At 48.0% G+C, this 6,237-nt stretch overlaps 1 long non-coding RNA gene across 1 annotated transcript; it reads right to left on the reverse strand.

Annotated features, from left to right (window-relative positions):
* Positions 1 to 2,155: 2,155 nt before the first annotated feature.
* On the reverse strand, positions 2,156 to 6,090 carry LOC118217770. Its single transcript, XR_004763294.1, has 3 exons — positions 5,761 to 6,090; positions 2,605 to 5,451; positions 2,156 to 2,498 (listed from the first exon to the last, which is right to left on the reverse strand). It is a non-coding gene; the product is annotated as an uncharacterized LOC118217770 (long non-coding RNA).
* Positions 6,091 to 6,237: the final 147 nt, after the last annotated feature.

A 6,237-nucleotide genomic window follows, 5' to 3' on the forward strand; every position in this document is an offset into this window, starting at 1 on the left:
AAGGTAACACAGGTACTGTATTAACAGAGCTAAGGTAACACAGGTACTGTACAGTGGAGCAGGTAAAGTAATAACAGAGCTGAGGTAAAGCAGGTACAGTATTAACAGAGCTAAGGTAACACAGGTACTGTACAGTGGAGCAGGTAAAGTAATAACAGAGCTAAGGTAAAGCAGGTACAGTATTAACAGAGCTAAGGTAAAGCAGGTAATGTACAGTGGAGCAGGTAAAGTAATAACAGAGCTGAGGTAAAGCAGGTACAGTATTAACAGAGCTAAGGTAACACAGGTACTGCAGAGTGGAGCAGGTACAGTAATAACAGAGCTAAGGTAGAGCAGGTACTGTACAGTAGAGCAGGTACAGTATTAACAGAGCTAAGGTAAAGCAGGTACTGCGCAGTGGAGCAGGTAAAGTATTAACAGAGCTAAGGTAACGCAGGTACTGTAGAGCGGGTAGGGCTCCTCTACTCCAGTTTGCTCAGTGTCTATCCAGGCCACTGCCGGCAGCTAGGGGCACAACATGTCTCTACAGCTCCACAGCGTGACGTGCTCCACACAGGTCAGGTGCCGAGAATGCCATGTCTCACTTTCAACGCTCTCACCTGCCTGCGCTTCACCTGCCAATCTCCCGTAAATCACCTGTGACACGTCAACTGGCAAAGAGAACATCCAGGTCTCTTTAACAGGGAACTTTGCCGGAGCTTGTTAAACGTGGCGGGTGGGTCTTATGAAAGTCCTTTCAGCGCTCAGAAAATATTAACACCTACATGCCAGTGGGAAAAAAAAAACCTGGCAATGGGGTCTGTGGAAGACAAACTGCCAAATAGCACAGGCTGACATTTGACATGAAGTGACAGGAATTTCCTTCAGAGAAAGAAAAAAGGCTTCACAGTAGCTTTGCGAGAAGGCTAGGGTGATGGTTGTTCGACACAGTTTAAATGTCAGTGATGGGTTTACAGTAAGATTCGGATGGGTGCCGAGTTGTCCATTGACTGTCCCATTCAAAACTCCCTCTGTCCCATCACCACAGTTTGCTTTGCCAGTGGAGAAGTGGCTTACCGCGTGTCCTAAAGGCCATGTTGAATCGATAAATGGGGACTCGGGAAGGTGAATCCGCTGAGACCAGGTCAGTCCAGCTTCCAGCGGCTTCAAACGCTGCAGCAGTGGCCTGGTGTTTGTGGCTTTTTAAAAAAGATTTTTTTTTACAGAACCAAGCCAAGATAACAGGTGTGAATGTGGCCGACGGTGACCTAGGGGGGCCGGGGGCGAGCCTGTGTGTATTTCTGTTTGTGTGCATGCATGTGTGTGTGTGTGTGTGTGTGTTTGTGTGCACGCACTTGTTTCTGTATGTGTTTTTTCCACCCCCCTTAGCCCTACCCCTTTCTTGGCTTTCCTGTGGCTCTCTCTTCCTCTCTCATCTTGGTAGGAGACCTGGTTCTTGCTGGAGGAAGCACCTAATTGTTTTTACTTCAGAACTGAGACCCACAAATCCCCCAGGGCTTCCCAGCAGGAAATTAAAGTCGTTAAAGACTCGGGCTGAAGGGCCATTTAACTTAGAAAGAAGAATACATCTGCTTATCAAATTACCTCATTTAAATTTCAGCTCAATTCTAGCATCCTTTCCAACCCACCCCTAGAGGACTTGCTGAGTCAGAACCTGAATTCTGGGTTGAAGAAAGTACAGGACTGGTAAGGGAAAAAAAAATTAAGCCAGAGGTGGTTCAGTGTTTGGCTAAATTTATTTATTTATTTATTTATTTATTTATTTATTTATTTATATTTTTAACATTTCTGATACATAGTGGTTTGAAAATGTCATTTCTTTCATCTTTTTCTTTCCAGACAATGTTTTGATAAAACGATCGCTGTATCCTGTTTACTTCTCGTTCAAAACAAACCCCCCCCCCTCCCCCCCGAAACCAAAAGCACTGAACAGCAGAAAGGCAGCGGTGCGGTGATGGCTGTCTCAAAGTTGTTTGCTCGTTAGCGGGCTCTGATGTCACGGCGACGTCGGAGCGCTCCGAGCGGGCCGCGTGCGTGAGCATGTGCGCGTGTGCTGCCGGCGCCGTGGTGACGAGCAGCGAAACTCCGGGTGCTTTTTAACCCCGTGAGCGCTGACTCATATCTGGCTCAGTGTGGGGGGGGGGGGGGGGGCGAGTCCCACACAGTCCCGGTCTTGCAGAAACTCCTCGCGCTGGCGGGTAGAGAGATGGGGCGAACCTGCGCCGCTCTTCCGGGAAGCGCTGCTTCGCGCGACCGAAAAAAGAGCTCGCCCCAAAAGCCCTGCGCCTCTCGGCTGCTCCCCGAGGAGCGCACGCCTCGAGCCCGGCCGTGGAAACTGCAGAGGGAGCGAAACCTCCGAGGCCTTTTTCCAAAACTGGCCCCGTTCCTCCTTCAGAAACGGGGTTAATCTGCGCTGGCTTGGGGCAGAAATCGACGAGACCGCTCACCCCGTGGCTGCCGCTGAATACCCCACGCATTCGTGCTGTGGAACAGAAGCTCTGAATCCAAAACAAAATGTGTTTTCAGTTTTGTACCTGCAAGCATTTCCACTTGTTATTTTTGTTAGGTTGCTGGAAATGACTTGTAGAAAAATTACATTCTTACCTCAGTCTGAGTTGAAGCTGGACACAAACCCTCCAAGCAAGTGGTTAAAAAAAGGAGCTGAGGGAACAGATTTTCTGTGTTCACAGTTGGAGTGTGTGTGTGTGTGTGTGTGTGTGTTTGTGGAGGGGGGCCCCAGCTGTGGATAGATGGGTCACCCCCCAATATCTGGCTGTGGGGTCGAGGGGTCAGAAGGGTAATTTCGCAGCGGCATGGCAGGAGATTTGTTCTGTCTTTGAGCGAAAAAGTGGTCGGCAGAAGGTCTTAAAGTTAATGCTGGTAAACAGTGGCTGACAGTGGCTGACCGTGGCTGAATCTGATTTTGTCCAGCCAATGAAAGAGCGACTGTGTAGGTGAACGGGTGCGATTGGTTGCAGCTTGGGCATGCTCTGACACAGAGAGGGCAGCGCCCTGCTCGGTGGGCCTGGAGTCCAGCTGCTTTCTCACAAGGTCCGACATTCAGAACCAAGTCCTCGAGCTCCCGCCAGCCACGCCCCAGACTGACTGGGCAGTACCGTGCCACTCTTCGGGTGGCACACACTGAGAGATGTGTCTACTGAGAGTGAGATGACACGACAAGCCATAGAAAATGTACGGTGTGGTTACTGGGACCTCAGAGCAGGGAGGGGGATACACGGTCGGGCAGGCCCCATGTAGAATCATACTGGAAAGTCCTTAGAAAATCAGCTATGTGAACTGAGAGGTAGCATACAAGCTCACACGTCATCAGGGACTACTGTAACACGCACTGGTTTGCTCCGCGTGTGTGTGTGTGTTTGAGTGACCCATAGCATCATTCTTTCTGAACTTTTTTCCATAATAAGGAACTAGTTGGGAAACCTGCTGGTTTCTGATGCATAAAACCTTTCCCCACCGTGACTCTGAGGGGCTGCAAGGTTCAGCGGTCTCTGGCTTTCCTGAAGCACATGGCTTACTGCTCCACAAACATCTCGCTCTTCAGGGCTGGTACTTTGGAGCTAGACAGGGGGTGTGTTTAACATTTGGGGTGAGGATGATGTGGGGGGGGGGGGGGGGGCGTGGTATTTATCAGCTTTCCTTTCATTGAAAGCATGATTATACAAAACGCACTTCTCATGGAGTCTGCCCACGCTCTTACTCAAAGCAAACCCCACTTAAGGGCATGGAGGCTTGCCTGCTGGGGTGACTTTATACCCTGTGCCTAACACTGTGATTAGAAACCTAGAGGTGACTCATACGGCTCCTTGCAGGTTGTGAAACTGTTTCAGTGTGCTGCGAACATATGCCTCCTTGTGGGCTTGCTTTTCCCAAGATCTCTGAAAAAAAATATCTTAACTGTAAACCCCTGTGACTTCATTGGTTGTGGGTCCGATGGTTTCTGTGTGTGATTATATTTACGGGTTAACGTCCTTCAAAATGTTAACTGGATAGATGGTTTGAGGTAACTGCTATATGACTAACTACGAAAAATTGTGCTTAGCATTGCCTCCCTATTAATTGCTAGTTAATTTTTTTATTTTTTAGTTCTCCCATAAGAAAATTAGGGCCAAAATTGAGTTTGAATTTAAAAAAGCAAAGACTTTATCCATTTGCCAATCAAAGCTAAGGACAGATGTTGATTAAATTCTGGGTCATCTTAACTGTACATTATTTTTTTTATTGATTTTACTTAGTCAGTTAGTTGCATTTTTAGCTTTGCAGGGTTCACAAGCAACTCATATTGAAGGAACAGGAGTTAGGTGGCTGATCCTACTGCTTAAGGGAAGAGAAGGGGTGAAAATGAATGAAGTTTAAGCCTGATTTTGGCTGACCACAGAGACCGGAAGTATTCAGGCTGAGCCAGAGTTCCAGGGGAATGTGAGACCTGACAGGAAATAAAAGGCAGCATCTGTGGGAGCAACTGGAAGAGATGGAAGGACAAAGGATAGAACTCGGAGGAAGAGTGAAAAGGGGTCTACGACAGGGAGGGACTGACCAGAGGAAGAAAAGATGGCAGTCCCGTGCAGAACAGACAAAGAAAAAGAAGAACAAGAGAGGGCAGTTTGAGACGACCCATAAAAGAAGAGGAAGAGGAATAAAATGGAAGCTCTGTGGATGATCTAGAAGCAGAGGTGGGAATAGTGGAGGAGGTAGGGAGGAGGAGGAGGGGTGGGGGGTGATGATGAGAGAGTAACGTGGGTTAATGTGGTAAAAAAAAGTAGAAATCATGGGTTTTGGAAGCCAGACAGGAATCTATGGATGGAAGGCATCTGATGAAGCAGCTAATAACAGTCCTGGAGCGTGCAGTGGAGTTTACAGCTCAGGAGGCTGGAACGCTGCATGCTGGGATAGAAAAAACCCCACTAGACAGGCACACACACAAGGTATACTATAAATACATGCATACAGACCGACAGAAAGACAGACTGGCAGTCCAGACAGCACGATTGTACAGCAAGGGATACAGACACACACAGATTATATTTCTCTGCCGCACACAGATTCACTAACACACACACACACACACACATATCCACTGTTGCTCACAGTGACATCCACACCAACAGGTTATTTTCTCTCTGTCACACACACACACACTAAGAGCACACAAGCACATAAAGGCACATACATGCACCCTCTCTCTCTCTGCTTCACACACGCTAACATGCGCTCAAACACACACACGTACGCCCGTCCTCAGACGTCGGTGTGAGCTTGTTTATGGCAGTGTCCCGTTGCCTTACTTCCTTATACAGTCTCCTATCAGCACGGCCCAGGCCTCGCTGATAACGGGGCCGCACTTTCTCCGGCCACACCTAGCGGGTCACGTGACTCCAAGTTTCCAGGGCGGCTGATAAGGGTGTCTGGCACGTAGCGATGACACAGTGCGAACTGCGAAAAAGAATTTAGAACGGGAAAGTTTGAAAAGAAAGATTTATAGGTTTATAGGTGATTATAGATTCCAGGGCCCATATTGATAAAGTATCTCAGATCTTGGTTCAGTGTGGCCTTTTATTTCATAATTGACAAGGTTGGATTCTGGACAGGGCAAACCTGATCCAACATTGACACTCCTATTCTGAGACCCTTTTTGAAAATGGCAGCAAAACATACTTCTGTGTCATCAAAAACCTGCTAAAGAGATTTGAAAGGGTGCCCACCTAAATTTTGAATTTCAAAGAAATGCGTGGGATTCTGTACCTGGCCGGACACGTTTGGGCCTCTTCCTGCTGTGGGTAGAGTGGGATTAAGCTCATCAGAGCTCCGTAGTGTAGATCTGCAGCCATCTCTCCCACCTCTGCATCAGGTGCCCCCGGACTGCTCCTCCTCCAGGAGAGATACGCCTCTTGTCTGATCCTGTCTTAGTGTGATTCCTGCAGTGTAAAATAATCATTGGCTCTCCTGCATTGCTGTGAGGCCTAATGTGCGTGAAATAGTGAGATTATGCCGCGTACAGTGGAGTGATAGTCGTCTTCCTCAGGCTCATCCTGAATTTCAACTGAGTTCTGCTTCCAGTAGACAATGGGTCTGTTTTCCTAGTGGCACAATTTGGACTTTACTACGTGTGCTGAAATAAGGTAGGGCAGAGGCCAGCGAAGACATTTTTATCATTTGGCTGCGTGAGCAGGCCTCTCTCCACAGACGAAATGATAAAGTCACCAAATGCTCAACTCCGTA

The sequence above is a fragment of the Anguilla anguilla genome, chromosome 18 (assembly GCF_013347855.1).
Source record: "Anguilla anguilla isolate fAngAng1 chromosome 18, fAngAng1.pri, whole genome shotgun sequence".
Lineage (NCBI taxonomy): Eukaryota > Metazoa > Chordata > Actinopteri > Anguilliformes > Anguillidae > Anguilla > Anguilla anguilla.